The sequence below is a fragment of the Hyperolius riggenbachi genome, chromosome 1 (assembly GCF_040937935.1).
Source record: "Hyperolius riggenbachi isolate aHypRig1 chromosome 1, aHypRig1.pri, whole genome shotgun sequence".
Lineage (NCBI taxonomy): Eukaryota > Metazoa > Chordata > Amphibia > Anura > Hyperoliidae > Hyperolius > Hyperolius riggenbachi.
Window position 1 is genome coordinate 37288350 of NC_090646.1, and position 23273 is coordinate 37311622.

Below are 23273 nucleotides of genomic sequence, written 5' to 3' on the forward strand. Positions count from 1 at the left end.
CTGCCATGCTCCTGGGTCGAGCTAAGCTGTCATCATCGGTTATCAGTATAAAAGGAAGGAAGGGGGGGTTATTTTACATTTTGTCAAACTATTTATTACAAATCTTTATTAAACCATATAAAGCTATACTACTTCCTTCATTTTCTACCCTACCCCAACTTCCTCTCATCTTACAACTTAAAATCGATCAGCTTGCAACACCCAACATCCGTTCTCCATATATTCTCCATCCATTCTCCGTTTGACACAACCTTGGCCCTCATCACATACACCCTGCTCTTACTTCCTACTACTCTTACCTAAGCATCCCCGACCAAATTATTCGCCATTTATTTAGGGCGCTATCTTGAGAATTTTCTTCTTCTTCCCATTCCTCCAATTCTAAACATTTTTCCATCTCCCCTATCCAGTCCCTCAGAGTAGGAGCCTCTACCTCTTTCCACTTGTATGCTATTAATTTTTTTGCCACCACCACAGCTGGATAGTTCAAATTCTGGACTTCCCCCGTCCCAAGGATAACCTTTTGTTCTGTAAATCCACAGGTATTTTGCCTCCCTCTATTACAGAAAGATTCAATTTCCATCCAAAATCTGTGGATTTTGGGGCAGGACCACCACATATGGGAGAGTGAACCCCTGTCTGCTTGGCATCGCCAACATTTATCGCTTGTATTTGCCCCCATCTTGCCCAGTCGTGCTGGTGAGATGTACCATCTCGCTACCAGCTTATAGTTAATCAACTGGTATGCGGGGATTTTAGATGTCCAAATCTTCTTGAAAATCTTTCCCCAATCCAAAGCATGAGTCAGTTTTAAATCCATTTCCCATTTTGTACAAAAAGGGGAAAACGGGGGATCATAGTATCCACCGATAAAATTATACAGCAGGGATATTGATTTGCCTTTTTTAACAGCAGAGCAGAAACACCTCTCAAAGAAATTTTTCTGCCCACTGATGTTACCTCTTATTTTGTTAAAAAAGCTTAATAATTGGCGGTATTTAAAACACTTTTCTTTACTCTACTCTCATTAATTTTTATCATTTGCTCTGTAAACTCTGCCAATGTCGTAGCAGGCTCAAATAGTGTATCTTTAAACTATTGCACATTCATACCTGGTTCAAAATTTGGATTATTACCAAGTGTTACTAGGGGGGAGAGCCTTTTTCCTGGTTCAAAATTTGGATTATTACCAAGTGTTACTAGGGGGGAGAGCCTTTTTCCTGGTTCAAAATTTGGATTATTACCAAGTGTTACTAGGGGGGAGAGCCTTTTTCCATGTTCTGCTTCCAGTAGTTCCGCGAATGTCCTCAAGGTTGGGGCAAGTAGAGGATGTGAAACCTCCTGGGCTACCTTCCTGACCATCCTTGGATGCCATAATGCAACCAAGGCAAAATCTATAATCCCTTTCTCATAATGAGACCAGAACATATGGGGAGACGCAATTCTTATATCCAATAATCTGTCAAGCTGTATGCTCCTATAATAGTGATTAATATTAGGGGCACCCATTCCCCCCATTTCTTTAGAACGGCTGATAGTTTTATAAGCTATCCTATGTTTATTTTCCTCCAAATAAAATCTCCAAACAACCGGTCCCACATTGAAAACCACGATCTTGGCACGGCTATAGGAAGGTTTTGTATAACAAAATTTATCTTTGGCAGAATTTTCATTTTAATAAAATTGATTCTACCTATAACATTTAGGGGGGAGTTTTCCATAGATCTTAAAAGATGTATACATTCTTTTTGAATTTTTAAATAATTCTCTCTAAATAACTCTCCATCGTTTTTACATATATAAATCCCGAGATATTTAATTTTCTTATCTGTAGAGTTAAAGTGATTTTTTTTTTATCTCCTCTAACACATCCCGCTCGCATCCCATATTCAGAATCACTGATTTTGTGTTATTTATTTTAAAACTCGATACTCTACTAAATTCTTCAAAAATATTACAGACTTTGTCTAATGAACTCTGCGGATTCGTAATAAATCATCAGCGTATGCCAAGATCTTGTTTTCATAATCCCCTATTTTCCACCCCAAGATCTCTGAATCATTTTGTATTATAGAGATCAACACTTCCATACTTAAGTTAAATAGGAGGGGAGAAAGGGGGCATCCCTGTCTAACACCATTATTTATTGAAAAGGGCTTAGATAAGATCCTATTTATTTTAACTCTTGCCTCTTGATTTCTATAAAGACCCTTAATTATGTTTATAATAATCTCTCCAAAACCAAAAAACCTAAGGGCAGTAAACATAAATGGTCTAGATATACGATCAAAAGCCTTTTCGGCGTCAATTGCTAATAATATTGCTTTGTTTTTATCGTATTTAACTCTATGTTGAAAACTAATTGCAGAAAAAATATTATCGCGCATTTGACGGCCTTTTCTAAACCCTGCCTGTTCCTTGCCTAAAATTTTGTCCAAGACTTTTCCCAATCTGAGAGTTAAGATCTTCGCATAGATTTTCACATCTGTATTAATTACTGAAATCGGCCGATAACTTTGATGTTCGTCTGGGTTTTTCCCCTCCTTCAGGATCAATGTTATTGTTGCCAAGTTTCCCAACCGGGTAAATTGTTCCTTACCATTTTCCTCATTCATCATTTTTCCGAGCATTGGTGCTAATTTATCTATGAAGGTCTTATAAAAAATTGCTCCGTATCCATCTGGCCCCGGGCTTTTCCTATTCTGTAATGTTAGGATAGCATCGTGTACTTCTTTCATGGTAATGGGGGTCTCCATCAAATCTTTTTCTTCACTACTTAGACGGGGCAGCTTTAGGTCATAAAAATAGTCTTCTATTTGCCTCGCCGTTGTCGTTATGTCTAAATTGTATAATTCATCGAAATATTTACCAAAAATATCCCCCATTAAGACTGTGTCATAACAGGACTTGCCTTCTGCATCTTTAATTTTTTCAATATAGTTACGAGTTTTCTTTTTATCTAACAGCCTCGCCATCATTCTGCCTGGCTTATTGATATTAATTGAGTACTCTCGTTTCAGCCGTTTATATTGATTTCGACATTCCATATTCAACAGGGAGTTTAAAGAGTGTCTAATATTCACCAACTTTGTAAAATTTGATTCATTTGGCAGGGATTTATGATCTTTTTCTGCATCATTTAGGGCCTGCATCAAATTTTCCAACTGTTTCTTTTTTTCCCGTTTTATCTTACTTGCTTGCTTGATTAGAGAGCCCCTAATAACGCATTTAAAGCATTCCCACTCTGTCCGTAGAGATGGAACTGAATTCTCATTCTCTTTACAATAGAGGTCGATTTGTTCTCCAACTTTTTCTTTCACCCCGGGCTCTTTTAATAATTGCTCACTTAATTTCCAATTAAATTCTGTTCCTATTTTGTTATTCCATTGAATTGTAATAAAAACTGGCGCGTGGTCCGAGTATGTAATGCAGCCTATCTTGATATCTATAACGTCTAATAAGTTATCCTGTTCCATCAAAAAAAAAATCCAATCTTGAATATGTATTATGAACATGTGAGAAAAAAGTATAATCAGGAACGTCTTGATTATGTATTCTCCACACATCGACAATTTTTTTACTTCTAAGTTTATTCACCAACAACTGTAATTGCTTTTTCCCTATATTGAACTTTTTTTTTGAGGAATCTATTTCGGGGTTTAACGCAATGTTGAAATCCCCTCCCATTATCAGTCTTCCTTTTTTATGTTCCCAAACCTTCTCCAGACATCTCCTGATAAAAAGGCTCTGCCCTACATTGGGGGCATAGATATTAACCAGCGTTATTGGATGACTGTCTAGTTTACCTATTATCATCAAAAATCTATCATCCTCATCCTTTTTTATCTCTTCTATCTCAATATTTATTCTGGAAGATATCACAATTGCTACCCCTCTAGATTTCCCTGTTGTTCTTGAATTTACAATCCATTGATCGTATTTTTTATAATGATTACCCGGATTATAATTACCTCTGAAACGGGTCGCTTGTAAAAAAGCAATGTCAATATTGTTTTTATTAAGTTCATTTAAAATCCTACCTCTTTTGCTCCCGGAATTTGCCCCATTAACATTTATTGTTACAATTTTTATACTATTCATCAAGAGATAAAAAAGGTAGGCCTAGCGATATGGGCCATGTATACAGGTAGATGTAAACGAAAACCAAGGCTCATACAACACCCAATCATCTTACTTTTATTTACCCAGCCATACACACATAAGGAGACATCGGTCAACCCCATTCCTTTCTCCCATTGATCCATTGTTCTTTGTCCCCAAAGTCGCAAAAAGTGCAAACTATTAATGGAGGCTTGTCTCTCAGACAACCTCAACCGACCAGAAATATAGTAGGTTTAGGTAGATCCTGCTTCGGACTCAGGCCCGCCTCCTCCCTCATCTCCGATCTCCCAGCCTTTTATCTCTATTGATGGTAAATTGAATTTAGTTAACATCAGAGCAATCGGATATCCATCTTTTACAGTGTAGGAATTATTCGCCATTGTAACCGTCAAGGACAGAGGAAACCCCCTACGGTAGGTTCCCCCCTTTTCTGTTACCATGGCTAAGATGGGTTTCAATAGTCTACGCCTAAAAATTGTTCTCCCTAACAAATCATTATATAATTCTATTTTGTGCCCTTTAAAGTCCACCTTGCCCAATTCTCTCGCTTTCCTCAAAATATTTTCTTTTTGGGCAAAAAAATGGACTCTGCAGACCACATCCATCACATTCCCACTATCAGAGGCACGAACTTTGCCTATTGTATGCAAGTGTTCTCTAAACTGGACCTGAGAGGAGCATACAATCTGATTCGTATCAGGCAGGGTGATGAGTGGAAGACAACATTCAACACACCCGATGGGCATTACGAATACTTGGTTATGCCCTTCGGGTTGTGTAATGCTCCTGCGGTCTTTCAGGAGTTTGTAAACAAGATTTTTAGAGACGTTTTGGGACGTTTTGTTGTCGTTTACTTAGATGACATTTTGATATTTTCCAAAAGTCTCAGGGAACACAGAGAACATGTAAAATTTGTCCTTGAAAAACTCAGTGAAAATTGTCTGTACGCAAAACTCGAAAAGTGCTTGTTCGAGGTGTCTGAAATTGCGTTCTTAGATGCCTCCGAGATAGGAGTGGGGGCTGTACTGTCTCAATATTCTGGATCTCAAGGACGATTACATCCATGTGCATTCTTTTCCCGCAAGTTTTCACCAGCGGAAAATAACTATGACATTGGTAACAGAGAACTGTTTGCAATAAAAATGGCATTTGAAGAGTGGCGACACTGGTTGGAAGGAGCAGAGCATATGACTACGGTATATATTGATCATAAGAATCTGGTATATATCGAAGGGGTGAAAAGACTCAATCCAAGACAAGCTCGGTGGGCACTATTTTTCTCCCGATTCCGGTTCATAATCACGTATAAACCTGGCAATAAGAACGTTAAGGCGGAGGCCCTGTCCCATTGTTTCGAACCTGAGGCAGTCCAGCCCTCACTCCCTGCTAAGATCCTGTCAGAAAAAGTGGTGATTGCAGCTACAGAACCCATAGAGGATCTAAATGTCACTCTGCGACCTCATCAGAGTGAAACTCCTGAGGGGAAGCCAGATGGGGTGTTATTTGTCCCGTTACATTTGCGTCTCCAGGTCCTGCATATGTTCCACAGTCATAAGAATGCAGGGCATCCTGGTATTGCCAGAACAGAGGAACTGTTGTCCCATAGTGTATAGTGCCCATCTTTGAAAGATGATTGGAGAGAGTTTGTGACCTCCTGTACAGTCTGTGCTAGCAGCAAGCCGTCTATACAGGCACCTGCGAGGACTTTGCAGTCTCTGCCAACACCCACAGAACCATGGACACAGATATACATGGGTTTGGTGGGGGAACTCCCAGCCTCAAAAGGGAACACAGTGATCTGGGTGGTCGTGGACCGCTTTAGCAAAATGGCACATTTTGTGCCTTTGAAAAAACTTCCCTCGGCTTAGGAGCTAGCGGATCTTTTCATTAATCACATCTTCCGCTTGCATGGGATACCAATCAATATAGTCTCTGACAGGGGAGTACAGTTTGTATCAAAATTTTGGTGAGCATTCTGCCAGCACCTAGGCCTGACTCTGCCCTTCTCCTCGGGTTATCACCCCCAAACCAATGGTCAGACCGAAAGGGTGAACCAGTCACTTGAACAGTTCCTTCGGTACTATGTGGCTGACTCCCAACATAACTGAGTAAAGTTTCTTGCTTTCGACGAGTTTGCCCATAACAACCTCAGAAACGCTTCCTCTGGCTTCTCTCCATTCCAGGTGGTTACTGGGAAGTCACCCAAGTTCTCTCCATTACCAGCGACTAATTCTCTCATTCCTGCAATAGAAGGCTGGCAGAACTCGTGTAAGAGAATTTGGTCACTGGTAAAAGCCAACCTGGAGAAAGCATTTAAAGTTCAAAAAAGACAGGCTGATAGGAAGCGTTCACCTGGGTGGGATAGAGTGTGGGTTTCCACCTGTCACATTGCCCTGAGACAGCCTTCAGCCAAATTGTGACCAAAGTACATGGGTCCATACCCCATCACTGAGAAAATCAATGAGGTAACCTCCAGAATTGCTCTCCCAGTCACTATGCGGGGTGTGAAATCCTTCCATGTATCGCTCCTTAAACCAGCCGTGTATACAGAGTCCTCTTCCCCCCCGACCCCCCCCCCCCCCTCCCGTGATTATTGATGGAGAATCAGAATATGAAGCTGAAGAGATTTTGGATTCTCGCAGAGTGCGGATTTCAATACAGTATTTGGTCCATTGGAGAGGATATGGTCCTGAGGAGAGGTCATGGGTCCCTTGCGCATCATCTTCATGCTGAGGAATAAAAAAAACAGTTTCACTCATCTCACCCTGAAATAGTGTTGGGCGAAAATCTAGATGTTCGGGTTCGGGCCGAACAGGCCGAACATGGCCGCGATGTTCGGGTGTTCGAGCCGAACTCCGAACATAATGGAAGTCAATGGGGACCTGAACTTTTGTGCTTTGTAAAGCCTCCTTACATGCTACATACCCCAAATTTACAGGGCATGTGCACCTTGGGAGTGGGTACAAGAGGAAAAAAAAATTTGCAAAAAGAGCTTATAGTTTTTGAGAAAATTGATTGTAAAGTTTCAAAGGAAAAACTGTCTTTTAAATGTGGAAAATGTCATGTTTCTTTGCACAGGTAACATGCTTTTTTTCGCCATGCAGTCATAAATGTAATACAGAGAAGAGGTTCCACGAAAAGGGACCGGTAACGCTAACCCAGCACCAGCAGCAGCACACGTGATGGAACAGGAGGAGGCGCAGGAGGAGAAGGCCACGCTTTGTGAGACACAACCCAGGCCTTGCATGAGGACAAGAAGCATGCGGATAGCATGCTTTGTACCGCCATGCAGTCATAAATGTAATAAAGATAAGAGGTTCAATAAACAGGGACCGGGCGGCACTGGCTGAGCGGTGTACACAGAGTGGCAGTACACACAATGATATATAGTCTGGCTGAGCAGTGTACACAGAGTGTCAGTAAACAATGCTATATATAGCGTGGCTGAGCGAGGTGCACAGTGGCAGTACACACAATGCTATATAGTCAGGCTGAGCCGTGTACACAGAGTGTCAGTAAACAATGGTATATAGTCTGGCTGAGCGGTGTACACAGAGTGTCAGTAAACAACGGTATATAGTCTGGCTGAGCGGTGTACACAGAGTGGCAGTAAACACAATGCTATATATAGCGTGGCTGAGCGAGGTGCACAGTGGCAGTACACACAATGCTATATAGTCAGGCTAAGCCGTGTACACAGAGTGTCAGAAAACACAATGCTATATATAGCGTGGCTGAGCGAGGTGCACAGTGGCAGTACACACAATGCTATATAGTCAGGCTGAGCCGTGTACACAGAGTGTCAGTAAACAATGGTATATAGTCTGGCTGAGCGGTGTACACAGAGTGTCAGTAAACAACGGTATATAGTCTGGCTGAGCGGTGTACACAGAGTGGCAGTAAACACAATGCTATATATAGCGTGGCTGAGCGAGGTGCACAATGGCAGTACACACAATGCTATATAGTCAGGCTAAGCCGTGTACACAGAGTGTCAGAAAACACAATGCTATATATAGCGTGGCTGAGCGAGGTGCACAGTGGCAGTACACACAATGCTATATAGTCAGGCTGAGCGGTGTACACAGAGTGTCAGTAAACAATGGTATATAGTCTGGCTGAGCGGTGTACACAGAGTGTCAGTAAACAACGGTATATAGTCTGGCTGAGTGGTGTACACAGAGTGGCAGTAAACACAATGCTATATATAGCGTGGCTGAGCGAGGTGCACAATGGCAGTACACACAATGCTATATAGTCAGGCTAAGCCGTGTACACAGAGTGTCAGAAAACACAATGCTATATATAGCGTGGCTGAGCGAGGTGCACAGTGGCAGTACACACAATGCTATATAGTCAGGCTAAGCCGTGTACACAGAGTGTCAGAAAACACAATGCTATATATAGCGTGGCTGAGCGAGGTGCACAGTGGCAGTACACACAATGCTATATAGTCAGGCTAAGCCGTGTACACAGAGTGTCAGAAAACACAATGCTATATATAGCGTGGCTGAGCGAGGTGCACAGTGGCAGTACACACAATGCTATATAGCCAGGCTAAGCCGTGTACACAGAGTGTCAGAAAACACAATGCTATATATAGCGTGGCTGAGCGAGGTACACAGTGGCAGTAAACAATGCTATATATAGTGTGGCTGAGCGAGCGGTGTACTACTGTTCCCAGCAGCGACACACAATGACTGGGGGGGACCCTGGCTAGCGTGGCTGGAGAGCGAACTACCCTGCCTGCCTACCCAAAGCTAAACCCACAGAGAAATGGCGGAGATATGACGTGGTTCGGGTATTTATTTACCCAAACCACGTGACCGTTCGGCCAATCAGAGCGCGTTCGGGCCCGAACCACGTGACCCGTTCGGCCAATCACAGCGCTAGCCGAACGTTCGGGGAACGTTCGGCCATGCGCTCTTAGTTCGGCCATGCGGCCGAACGGTTTGGCCGAGCACCGTCAGGTGTTCGGCCGCACGCGAACATCACCCGAACAGGGTGATGTTCTGCAGAACCCGAACAGTGGCGAACACTGTTCGCCCAACACTACCCTGAAAGTGCATCGGGGGCATGTCCGGAGACCATGCCTCGAGGGGGGGGTAATGTCAGCATTGATGTAGTTACCTCTGCAGCAGGGAGCGATGCGGCCGCCGCTCCCGCGTCTGCCGTCACTGCGGATCTCGCCGCATCATCTCAGGCATTCTCTTCCGGTAGAACTGGTCTCTCCAGAGTGCATCAAAGCATGGCAGCACACGCGTGCACCAGGAGACAGGACCTTTATGCTTTGAGGAGGTGGGTCAGCTGACCTTCCGGTCAGCTGACAGCAATGGGCTGGCTTTCAATGCCGATTGGCTGAAGTCTGCAAGGTGGAACTTTTGGAATGTGCTGTTGTTTTTAAGACCTGAGCGATCAGTGTCTCATTGTCTGCTGTTGCTGAAACTTTGTGGTTAAGCTCTCAGACCTTAGTCAGTTCCCAGTGTGTTTGATCCGTCAGGACCCCCTGGGATTCACACATAGCTAGGAATTCTATTGATAGCTGTAAAAGTAATATTCATTATTGTATTGATTATCTGTGTATGACTCTTTGCCTGTTACTCTTGACTCCGCCCTCTGCCTCTTGATTCTGTACTCTGCCTATCTGATTGTTGCCGACCCCGGCCCGACCTCGACTCTAATATTGCCTCCTGATTTTGTACCTTCACTCATCTGATCTGTTGCCGAACTTTTGCCTGGTTCTCACTACGCCTTTGCCTGACTACTCTGTACTGCCTCCTGACCGACCTGATACCGACATTGCCTGGGTGACCACTCTACCTAGTGATAGTCCCTACAGCCAAGGGCTATCACATAGGAGTACTCCTGTGTTACTGTGCACTAAAAAAAACATGTGTGATCACACTCTGCATAAAGTACTGACTATTGTGCTGTTAGAGCTGTTACAGATCGTTACACTGCATTACTGTAATTCGGTAATTTTAGCCCAATCACAGAACTCAAAATCAATGGACCAATCATAGAATGCAGAAACAACTCGAAAGTATTTGGCCAGGCCCGGAGCCAGCTATGGAGCAGTGAGGTCGTGTGGCTGTTGAGCTCCCGTCCCTGTGTGCCTTATTCTGCTCTTTAATCAGGCTAATTGTGGACAAAATCACCCCCCAGGGGTATGAGGAGAGCTGGGAAGCAATCTGCTTCGGATCGGTGCGAGAAACCCATGACACAGAGGCCGGTAACCCCGTATTTCCAAACGCTACGCGCCAACACAGCCTCTCCTAAGATGGCGGATCTAGCAGACCAGACTGAACAGGCCTCAACATCGACCTCCATGAGGTCAGGTCCCTCTGCGCTTTTTAACCTAGAGGATATCTGGCGCTACCTCCGCAGTCTGCCGACTAAGCAAGATCTAGACGAACAAACTGAGAGGATTGTGGCCTCCACTAGAACTGAGATCGCAGCAATTCACTCGGACATCACAGGTCTATCCGAGAGGGTTTCCACAGCAGAGACTGATATAGTCGCGCTGCGGCGGGCTGAAGTAGCTTCCCTTCGCATGGTGGGAGAAAAGCAACTGGCCTGCTCACAGACCTTCCGCTGGCAGCTTGAGGACCTCCAGAACAGGGGGCGGCGGAACAACTTTAGAATCCGTGGGGTTCCAGAATCAGTGCAGGCAGAAGAGCTCATCCCCACGCTATGCAAAATCTTTAATGGGGTGCAAAATAGACCTGAAGACCAGAGGATCAAATTTGATCACGCGCACAGAGCCCTACGGGCTGTGCCGTCGGATCATGACCCGCCGAGAGACATCATCTGCCGCCTGCACAATTATAAGGAGAAGGAGGAAATAATGATGGCTGCCCGCAGTAAAGATCACCTGGAATGGCAAGGTTCACCCATATCCCTCTTCCAGGACTTAGCACCTTCTACCCTGGCTCAGCGTTGAGCGCTTCGTCCGCTTATAAAAGCTTTACAGCAAGCCGGAGCTTCTTACCATTGGGGATTCCTCTTTCAGCTGGTGGTCCGGAAAGGTACGGAATCGGCCATCTTGCGTCACCCACGTGATCTCCCTGCCTTCTTCGATGCCATCTCTCTACCGCAAGTTGATTTGCCGGAGTGGGTCCCAGACTCATTTGACCCTACTCACCCGCCAAAGAATCGCAAGCAGAGGCGACGGTAGAGTAAGTTCTGTTCTGTCTTGCCTCCAGACACCCACCTAGCCATCTCATGGAGCACTTCTGTGCTTGGAGCTCAGATCCTCTTTCCCCTACTTCATTATACACCCATTGCGGGAGAGTCAGTGGTCTATCTCACTTCGTGATAATCCACCTCAAACTGACTGTAACTATCTTGCCCCGCTCCTTGGATGACAATCTGATTCCCCTGTCCCACATGTCTTGAGCAGGCATTTTTCCGTTGGATCCGACCTTAAGGAACTTTTCTCCCAGTCCTCTCTGCTAGTTTATAGGGTTCTGGCTCAGATTCCTGGGGTTGGTGGGGCTTTGTGGACTGCTCCCCCTCTTTCCCCCCCAGTGTAATGATAGTTCTCCGTGCCTCCCTCCCGGTATACACTTTCTCTCCCCAGAGCCCTTGCCACCTGTACCCCCAAGTATTGTGCCTTTATATGTTGCCTTGGTATTGATGTTTACCTGAGCCAGCATTTATCTGTAATGCATTTGTAAATGTGATCATACTGCTGCGTTGCTCTAATTTATCTCTGGGGAAGTAGATGGCTTGGGAGGTGCGGGTATAGGTTCCTAGCCTGTGGCGGAGGGAGGGGGGTGCTGGGGATGCGGGGCCCTACTATTTCAACCTCTACATAACAACTCAATTGTTGGATGTAATATAGTATCTACGGTCTTTAGCTTGCAGGCCTGGTGGTTGGGGTACATTAGCCTTCCATGGGAGCTTCCTTTCTGAGGGGGGTGGAATGGAATCATGAGCACCATACTTGTTGTTTTGGGCTGCTTTATGATGGGGTGAGCTCTGGGGGGAATGGACTTTACCCCTGGGAGTTATAGTTACTTGTGTTGATGGTTATAGTATGATCTTAAATATTGCACTAGTGCTCTTCATGGCTCTATGGGCAAACCAAATCGGAAACATGTTATGTATGCACACGGGGTAATGGGGGCGAAGACTCCACTCCCAACCATGGTGTGGACTCTTTTACTGCTGGGCAATTTGCCACCCCAATTCCGTGAGCCTCTCGGGCTCTCGGAAGATGTGGACTTCTATGTCTTTACACAGGCCTTCTTAGGGCCTAGTGGTAAGAAGGTATGGGAAAACATGCCTTCCATGCGATTACTGTGGCTTGTTACACAATGTCTAAAGATTTTCTTTTTCTCTTTACTGTTTCTCCTTCTACTTTCTTACTCCCTTTTTACTAGGTTAATTTGGCTAAGACTGGGGTCTGAATGGATCAGAGGGTACCCGGGCATTGGCTACATGATCACTCAATCAGTTAAGGTGCTCTCCTTAAATGTCTGGGGTTTAAACATCCCGGAGAAGAGGTCTGCTGTGCTGAACTTGGTTTGTAGGGAAAGAGCCAACTTTGTCTGTTTGCAGGAAATACACTTCAAGGGCCCCTCTCCCCCCAAGATATTCAGCAGATATTATAAAACAGCCTACTTTAGTATAGTGTTGGGCGAACACCTAGATGTTCGGGTTCGCGAACGTTCGCCGAACATCGCCGCGATGTTCGGGTGTTCGACCCGAACTCCGAACATAATGGAAGTCAATGGGGACCCGAACTTTCGTACTTTGTAAAGCTTCCTTACATGCTACATACCCCAAATTTGCAGGGTATGTGCACCTTGGGAGTGGGTACAAGGGGAAAAAAATATTTGAAAAAGAGCTTATAGTTTTTGAGAAAATTGATTGTAAAGTTTCAAAGGAAAAACTGTCTTTTAAATGTGGAGAATGTCATGTTTCTTTGCACAGGTAACATGCTTTTTGTCCCCATGCAGTCATAAGTGTAATACAGAGAAGAGGTTCCAGGAAAAGGGACCGGTAACGCTAACCCAGCACCAGCAGCAGCACACGTGATGGAACAGGAGGAGGCGCAGGAGGAGAAGGCCACGCTTTGTGAGACACAACAACCCAGGCCTTGCATGAGGACAAAAAGCGTGCGGATAGCATGCTTTGTACCGCCATGCATGCAGTCATAAATGTAATAAAGATAAGAGGTTCAATAAACAGGTACCGGGCGGCAACGCTAACCCAGCAGCAGCAGACGTGATGGAACAGGAGGAGGCGCAGGAGGAGAAGGCCACGCTTTGTGAGACACAACAACCCAGGCCTTGCATGAGGACAAAAAGCGTGCGGATAGCATGCTTTTTATCGCCATGCAGTCATAAATGTAATAAAGATGAGAGGTTCCATAAACAGGGACCGGCAACGCTAACGCAGCAGCACACGTGGAACAGGAGCAGGCGCAGGAGGAGAAGGCCATGCTTTTTGAGACACAACAACGCCGGCCTTGCATGAGGACAAAAAGCGTGTGGATATAGCAGCAATGCTTTTTGCCGCCATGCAGTCATAAATGTAATAAAGATGAGAGGTTCAATAAACAGGGACCGGAAACGCTAAACCATCCCAGATGTTCATTGGTTATGTTACTTAGTTGGGGTCCTGGAGTGTTGCGTAGTCGTTTCCAATCCAGGATTGATTCATTTTAATTTGAGTCAGACGGTCTGCATTTTCTGTGGAGAGGCGGATACGCCGATCTGTGACGATGCCTCCGGCAGCACTGAAACAGCGTTCCGACATAACGCTGGCTGCCGGGCAAGCCAGCACCTCTATTGCGTACATTGCCAGTTCGTGCCAGGTGTCTAGCTTCGATACCCAATAGTTGAAGGGTGCAGATGGATGGTTCGACACAGCTACGCCATCTGACATGTAGTCCTTGACCATCTTCTCCAGGCGATCGGTGTTGGAGGTGGATCTGCACGCTTGCTGTTCAGTGGGCTGCGGCTGCATGGGTGTCAGAAAATTTTCCCACTCCAAGGACACTGCCGATACCATTCCCTTTTGGGCACTAGCTGCGGCTTGCGTTGTTTGCTGCCCTCCTGGTCGTCCTGGGTTTGCGGAAGTCAGTCTGTCGGCGTACAACTGGCTAGAGGAGGGGGAGGATGTCAATCTCCTCTCTAAAGTCTCCACAAGGGCCTGCTGGTATTCTTCCATTTTGACCTGTCTGACTCTTTCTTCAAGCAGTTTTGGAACATTGTGTTTGTACCGTGGATCCAGAAGGGTATAAACCCAGTAATTGGTGTTGTCCAGAATGCGCACAATGCGAGGGTCGCGTTCAATGCAGTCTAGCATGAATTGAGCCATGTGTGCCAGAGTCCTACCAGAATCCTCATCATCCTCTTGTGAGCGTTGTGATAGTTGTTGTGATGCATCATAGTCGTCACCTTCCTCCTGGTCTGCTTCTGCTGACCATTCGCGCTGAATTGTGGAAGTCCAACGTGCACCGCTCTGGCCCTCGTCAGTGGTGGCAGGAAATTCCTGCTCCAACTCCAGCTGTTCCTCCTCCTCTTCTTCGTCATAGCTGCTGCTGGGGCCAGCGTTTCCTGAGGCGGATGGCCTGATGTTGGTACCATCACGCTGATCGTTTTCTCCTTCAGATTCCCCCAGTTGCATCATGACAGCTGTTTCCTTGATTTTCAACATTGACCTCTTCAGTAAACACAGCAGTGGTATGGTAATGCTGACTGAAGAGTTGTCACTGCTCACAAGCAACGTGGATTGCTCAAAATTTTGGAGGACTTGGCAGAGGTCCAACATGTTGGCCCAATCGGATCCATAGAAGCTTGGCAGCTGTCCGGATGCGCCTCGGTACTGCGCCGTCATGTACTGGACCACTGCACTCTTCTGCTCGCAAAAGCGGGCTAGCATGTGCAGCATAGAATTCCAGCGCGTAGGGACATCACACAGCAAGCAATGGTGGGGGAGATTGAAGCGCTCCTGCATCTTGGCGAGTGCCCCCGAAGCAGTACTGGAATTTCTACAATGTTTGGCCACTCGACGCACCTTCAACAGAAGATCGGGCACGCCTGGGTACGTCCTCAGGAACCGCTGAACTACTAGGTTCATCACGTGCGCCAGGCAAGGGATGTGTGTCAGCTTAGCCAACCTTAAAGCGCGAATGAGATTACTCCCATTATCACACACAACCATGCCCGGTTTCAGGTCCAGCGGTGCCAGCCACAAATCCGTCTGTTCCTTTATTCCCCTCCAAATTTCCTCCCCTGTGTGCTGCTTATCCCCAAGGCAGATCAGCTTCAGCAACGCTTGCTGACGCATGCCAACAGCTGTGCTGCACTGCTTCCACGATCCTACTGCTGCTGGAGCTGGGTTAGCGTTTCCGGATGAGGTACAGCTTTGAGATGCGTTGGAGGAGAAGGAGTCAGAGAGGTAGGTGCTGCTGTTGTTATCCAGTGGGAGGGACGGCGGTGCAGCTGTTTGCGGCGTGGGCAACACCCGCGCCGTAGCAGGTGAGGAATCGCTGCCAGGCTCCACAAGGTTCACCCAGTGCGCGGTAAGGGAGATGTATCGACCCTGGCCGAACGCACTCGTCCAGGTGTCAGTGGTGAGGTGAACCTTGCAGGCAACGGCATTCTTCAAGCTTCGGGTTATTTTGCTGACCACGTGCTCATGCAACTCAGGCACTGCAGAGCGCGCAAAGTGGTAGCGGCTGGGAACCACGTAACGTGGGATGGCCACTGACATCATACCCTTGAAGCTGTTTGTCTCCACCACTCGATATGGCAGCATTTCGCAGGCCAGAAGCTTGGCTATGCTGGCTGTTACTGCCACGGCCCGGGGGTCATTTGCTGGCAATTTCCTCTTGCACTCAAACATCTCCGACACAGACAACTGAACCGTAGGGCTGCACACTGAAGGGCTGTTGGTTGTTGTGTTTGATGATGAACACTGGGAGACCTCAAGAGCACTACTCCGGAAAGTGACAGTGTCAGCGTCGTCTGATGTTTGCGAATGTTGTGAACCACGCAATGGCTGGGCTACTGCTGCTGCTGAGGCGGGTCTGGTGGTGAGTCTGGTGAACCCAAGGGAGGCAGTGTTGCTGGTGGTACCCTGTCCTGCCGCGTTTGCCCACAGAGTGGGATGTTTGGATAGCATGTGGCGGCTCATGCTGGTGGTGGAGAGGTTGTTAATACTTTTCCCCCTGCTCAGGCGGGTCTTGCACACCTTGCAAATCGCCATGGTAACATCCTCAGTGCAGTCTTCAAAGAAAGCCCAGACTTTGGAGCACCTGCCTTGCTGGCGATTTCTATTTGCGCCTCTTTTGCCTCTCACTTGAACTTCCACGCTTGTGGTGCCTGAAATTGCGCGCCGCCTACCTTGTGGCACAAGGCGAACTCGTGCACGTGCAGCAGTGGGTTCTTCAACAGACTCATCTGTGCTGCTGCTACGACGGCGATGTTCTCGTTCACAAACAAAATCTGGGTCTATGTCCACATTGTCCATACCCTCCTCTTCCATCTCCTCAAACTCGTCATATGTCATTGTGGGGGGCCGCCGCCGTGGAGTAGAGCTCACCAGAACAACCTCTGCGCAGCTCACTCCAACGTCGTCTTCCAGAGCTTCTCGGCCGACCTCCTGCAATTGCAACCCCTCCTGCCCAACTTGCTCTGGGATTTGGGTTTCAAAGTCCTCGGACTCGCCTTGTATTTCAGTGCCCGGTGCATTTCCCACAGTTAATGGTTGTGAATCCGGGCACAACATTTCTGGCTGTTCCTCCATTGACCTTTCAAAGGTGGAAATTTGTTGGGCTGGGAATAGCTCCTGCGAATACCCCATTGTGTCCTGAGGTAATTCATCGGACTGGTTATCTGGCAGTTGTGTGCATGGTGTCGCTGCCGGTTGTGTCAGCTTTGTGCCCACTGGCTCCTTGTAACTGGCTGAGGACTCGGACCTCGTGCGTGATGTGCTGGTGCTGCTTAACCCACTGCTGGACGCTTGAGAGGTCATCCAAGTAATTATCTGGTCCTGTTCTTTTGGATTTGTGAGGGTTGTTGTCCTGGACAACATGGGCGGTATTGAGTGGGTTTTCTTGGGTGCTCCCCTGTGGCCTGTACGTGAACCGTCAGGGGAAACACCTCTTCCCTTGCCCCTCCCTCTTTCACCGGATTTCTTCCTCATTTCACTTATCCTTAAAGTACACGCTGACTGGCAGCAGTACAGTGGCAGTACAGAAATGCTATACAGTGGTGGGTGAGCGGTGTACCACTATTGCCAGCAGCGACACAGAGCACAATGCTATACAGTGGCGGGTGAGCGGTGTACTACTGTTCCCAGGCCCAGCAGACACAGAGTGGAAGTAAACACAATGCTATATAGTCTGGCTGAGACGTGTACACAGAGTGGCAGTACACACAATGCTATATAGTCTGGCTGAGCGGTGTACACAGAGTGGCAGTACACACAATGATATATAGTCTGGCTGAGCGGTGTACACAGAGTGGCAGTACACACAATGATATATAGTCTGGCTGAGCGGTGTACACAGAGTGGCAGTACACACAATGCTATATAGTCAGGCTAAGCCGTGTACAGAGTATCAGAAAACACAATGCTATATATAGCGTGGCTGAGCGAGGTGCACAGTGCAGTGGCAGTACACACAATGCTATATAGTCAGGCTAAGCCGTGTACACAGAGTGTCAGAAAACACAATGCTATATATAGCGTGGCTGAGCGAGGTACAGTGGCAGTACACACAATACTATATAGTCAGGCTAAGCCGTGTACACAGAGTGTCAGAAAACAAAATGCTATATATAGCGTGGCTGAGCGAGGTACAGTGGCAGTACACACATGCTATATATAGTCTGGCTGAGCGGTGTACACAGAGTGTCAGAAAAAACAATGCTATATATAGCGTGGCTGAGCGAGGTACAGTGGCAGTACACACATGCTATATATAGTCTGGCTGAGCGGTGTACACAGAGTGTCAGAAAAAACAATGCTATATATAGCGTGGCTGAGCGAGGTACAGTGGCAGTAAACAATGCTATATATAGTGTGGCTGAGCGAGCAGTGTACTACTGTTCCCAGCAGCGACACACAATGACTGGGGGGGACCCTGGCTAGCGTGGCTGGAGCGCGAACTACCCTGCCTGCCTACCCAAAGCTAAACCCACAGACAAATAGCGGAGATATGACGTGGTTCGGGTATTTATTTACCCGAACCACGTGACCGTTCGGCCAATCAGAGCGCGTTCGGGTCCGAACCACGTGACCCGTTCGGCCAATCACAGCGCTAGCCGAACGTTCGGGGAACGTTCGGCCATGCGCTCTTAGTTCGGCCATGCGGCCGAACGGTTTGGCCGAGCACCGTCAGGTGTTCGGCCGAACTCGAACATCACCCGAACAGGGTGATGTTCTGCAGAACCCGAACAGTGGCGAACACTGTTCGCCCAACACTACTTTAGTACTCCCCAGGACACTAAAATTAAAGGGACTCAGAGCTCAACTTAAAAAGGAAAATAGTACTCACCCGGGGCTTTCTCCAGCCCAGTGCTGGTCGGGTGGTCCCACGACGGCCTCCTGGCTCCTCTCCTAGGCCCCGCTCCGGTATGGCTGCCCGGCTGCAGCCCGGCGACACTGGGCCGAGTGTTGGGCGCCTTCTTCCGTGTATGACACGGCTGACATCACCACGCCAGCCGCCTCACGTCATCACGGCGGCCGGCGTGGCAATACGGCGCATGCGCGCTTTAATCGCGCATGTGCAGTACTTTCACACCGTTCACTGTGATGACGCGAGGCGGCCGGCATGGTGGCGTCAGCCGCGTCATGCACGGAAAAAGGAGCCCGACACTCAGCCCAGTGTTGCCAGGCTGCCGCCGGGCAGCCATTCTGGAGCGGGGCCTAGGAGAGGAGCCAGGACACCGTCGTGGGACCACCCGACCAGCACTGGGATGGAGAAAGCCCCGGGTGAGTACTATTTTCCTTTTTAAGTTGAGCTCGGAGTCCCTTTAAGGGTACTGCCATTCTCATAGCCAAAGACACTCCCTTTACGCTTATTGAGGAGTTTGTAGACAAGTTGGGCCGCTTTAATTTGATAAAGGGAATCCTTTATAATCAGAAGGTTACAATTGGCTCTTTCTATGCGCCCAATACTCAGCAGGTGACCCTTCTCCAAAATTTCCTTTCTAAACTTAGTACTTTTGCAGAATGTAGCATTATTCTAGAAGGCGATTTGAATTTGACGCTGGAGCCTGCCCTGGACTCGTCTTCCCAGAGATTTCCTCTCTCCAAAAAACTCCTACGTAGATGCAAGACCCTTCTGCACGATATGCAGTTGGTTGATGTGTGGAGACTTCATAACCCCTCGCAGAAGGATTATACCTTCTTCTCTTTTCCACATAACTCCTATACCGGAATAGATTACATTTTTGTGTCCCATAACCTGTTGTCAGTCTCTGCATCTCCAGGCATTGGCAACATGACACTATCGGACCACGCACCGGTGTGGGTCGAATTGGCATTGGGGGACAACAGATCTAGGCCTCCCACTTGGTGGATCAATAATTCCCTGTTAAAAAATGAGCAATTCCTACAAAAGCTTAAAAGTGAAATAGAGGAATTCTTTCAGTTGAACATACAGTACGTGAGGACATGTCCCCCATGGTAGTATGGGAGACGCATAAATGCTTTTTCCGGGGTTTGCTGATACGGGAAGGAGCCCGGCGCAAAAGAGAAAGGGAAAAAGACATACAACACTCTCTATCTCATATCAAAGAGCTTGAGTCAAAACATAAGGGGGACCTGTCCTCATCTACCCTATCTGAGTTATCAAAAGAGAGGGAATGTCTTAGATTCTTACTCTTTCATAAGGCGAAATATGCAGCAGAAAGATGCCGTGGGTCATATTATGAATGGGGTAATAAATGTGGATCCATGCTAGTTAGGGCTTTGAAGTCTCAGCAATCTTCCAATTACATTTCTTGTATTAAGGACAGATCCTCTACTCTGCATTATGAGTACAAAGACATATCGAGAATCTTTAAGGATTATTATTCAGGCCTATATAACCTCCCTCCCCTATGGCCAATCTCCAAACGGCTTGCAAGCGTAGTAAAATTGAATCCTATTTAAAGAACTCTCAGATGCCTCGCCTATCCGCCACTGAAGCAAACGATCTCGAGGATTCTTTCTTGGAGGACGAGTTGGGGATAGCTCTCTCTCAGATGACTGTGGGCAAGGCCCCAGGTCCAGACGGTTACTCGGTAGAATATTATAAAAAACTCCAGCAATTAATCTCTTCTCACCTACTAAAAGCCTTTAATACAATTACAAACCTGCCTTTAGATCAGAATTGGTTTTCATCCCAAATGTTAGAATCCCACATTACAGTCATACACAAAGATGGGAAGGATCCGGCTCAATGCCGGAATTATTGTCCCATATCCCTGCTGAACGTGGACCTCAAGTTGTACTCCAAAATGCTGGCTAACAGACTGGCCCCCTTGCTTCCCAAGTTAATTCACTTAGATCAAGTGGGATTTATCCCAGGTTGCGAGGCAAGGGATAATACCATCAGCACCCTTGATGTACTGCACTGGGTGAGGTCCCGGTCCACCCCTACTCTGCTTCTCTCTACTGATGCTGAAAATGCATTTGATAGGGTGGACTGGGATTTCATTGAGGGCCCTCTACGTCACATAGGTTTGGGAGGGATGATGAGAAAGAGGATCTTAGCCCTAGGATCTCCGTCCCTAACACTAAAGTTAAAGCTAATGGAGTATTATCAGAGTCCTTTAATATCCAAAATGGAACTCGCCAAGGCTGCCCACTTTCCCCACTCATATTCGCCCTATCCCTTCAACCTTTTCTCTGCACAGTCTGCAACAACCCAGACATTAAGGGGGTAGAATTTCCGAGATCCCAGCACAAAGTGGCCGGATGACATGCTATTTTATTTAACCAATCCTCATATCTCCCTCCCTAACCTTCTTTTGGAATTCTGAAATTATGGAAGTCTTTCAAATATGTCAATTAATTATGATAAGAGTGAAGCGTTGGGGGTACTTCTCCCGGACGCTGTCAAATCTACCAACAAAAGTAACTTCCCATTCTGATGGCCCCCAAGATATCTGAAATATTTGGGTGTACACATTACCCCAGATCCGAAAGATTTAGCTATTACTAACTTCTTACCGGCTTTAGAGAGAATTAAGCAAGACCTTCAAAACTGGAACAAATCACAGTTTTCTTGGTTTGGTAGATCTAATATCATAAAAATGACAATTATGCCACGTTTACTTTATCTATTTCAAACCCTTCCTATTCCTATCCCCCTCCACATTTTTCAAATCAGTCACCCAGACCTTTTCCAAATTCATCTGGAATGGCCGTAAGCCTAGTGTAATAAACATTGGAGAGACAGCTGCGGTGAACAGAGCTATCACCGCCGCTGCCTCCATCTCCCTGCCTAGCAATCTACCCGTGCCTCAGCCGTCTAGCACGCCGAGGACGGGTCTGTCAGCTGCACATAAGGTCGCATTGTCGCGTGCGTGCGCGCATAGACAGGACCTGTATGCGGGGAGGTGGCGCGTCAGCTGACCGGCCGGTCGGCTAATGTTAGAGGTGACGCTCGCTGCTCCTCATTGGCTGTTAGGGGTAGGCGTGCCGGAGGGGTCTCCTCTGCTTCATAAGCCAAGCTGTGTCACTCGCAACTTGTCTGCTGTTGTGAATACTTCGTGTTAGCACTCAGACCTTTTGATAGCTTAACTTGTAGCATTGAAAGACTGTATTGTATTATCTGTGTATGACTCCGGCTCGTTCTGACTACTCTTCCACTCATTGATTCTGCACCTTGCCATTCTGATCTTGCTACCGACTCTGCCTGTTTATCTTTACATCTCTGCCTTCCGATTTTGTACCTTATCTGTCCGTGTGTTGCCAATCCGATTAGTCTGACCACTCTACCCCCACCAGTGAGCCCTTGACACTGGTGAGGGGCTCTATACTGCTAGTACCCACCAGCTCCTCTGGTGAGGTGTTGTTAAATCTATCAGTATTTACTGTTGCACCAAGCACTAAACTTGCTATTGCTATCACATCTGTTGCTTGCTATACTTGCATTATTGGTGATTCTGCAGGTCACCACATAATCAGGTATAGTGTCGAGATTATTGGTGATACTGCAGATCATCCAATAACCAGACATCTGTTATTGCTGACACCAATCGTTACAGAACAGCAGACCATAATGTCTATGGATGTAGCCAGGTTGAGGCCTTGACCACAGCGGTGAACAATTTAACTGTAACGGTCAATACCCAACAGACACAGATCACCCAGCTGTCTGAGGTTGTTCGGACCCTCCAGACTGCAACCACACCAGTGCAGTCCCCTCCAGTTATAGAGCCTAGAATGCCTCTCCCTGAAAAGTTTTCAGGGCACAAATCTGATTTTCAGAATTTCAGAAATCGCTGCCTTTCTTATTTTGAGATGAGACCTATTTCATCAGGAACTGAGAGTCAGAGGGTGACCTTCATTAAAACCTTATTATCAGGGGATTCACAGACATGGGCTTACAGTCTTCCTAGTGGTCATGAGGCATTGGCATCAGTTCAGGAGTTTTTCAAATCAATGGTTATCATATACGACGATCCAGATATCACAGTCACTGCTGAGAGGAAACTTAAAGGCCTCAGGCAGGGACATAATACCGCTGAGACTTATGCCGCAGAATTTAGACGGTGGGCAATGTCGGCTAGATGGGGACAGTTTGCCTTACTAGATTGTTTTTTAACAGGGTTATCCAACACCGTTGCGGATATAATGTTAAGTCATCCTGAACCCAAGCGTGTTGATGTTGCGATCTCACTAGCAGTAAAGATAGATCACTGCATTCGTTATCAAAGGCAAACTCATGGTAGACACTCTGTGAGATCTGTTCCCATCGCCTCTCCTACACCTTCTCCTCCTCCGGATGAGCTGATGCAGATCGGACATTCAAAATTGTCAGAGGTGGAGAAAAATCGGAGACGGACGGAGGGGCTCTGTCTGTACTGTGCCGAAAAGGGGCATTTAGTACAGAACTGTCCTAAGAAGGCGGAAAACTCTGCCGCCTAGGTGTAGCTAGAGGTACTACCCTAGGCGAGCCAGTGTTACCTCTA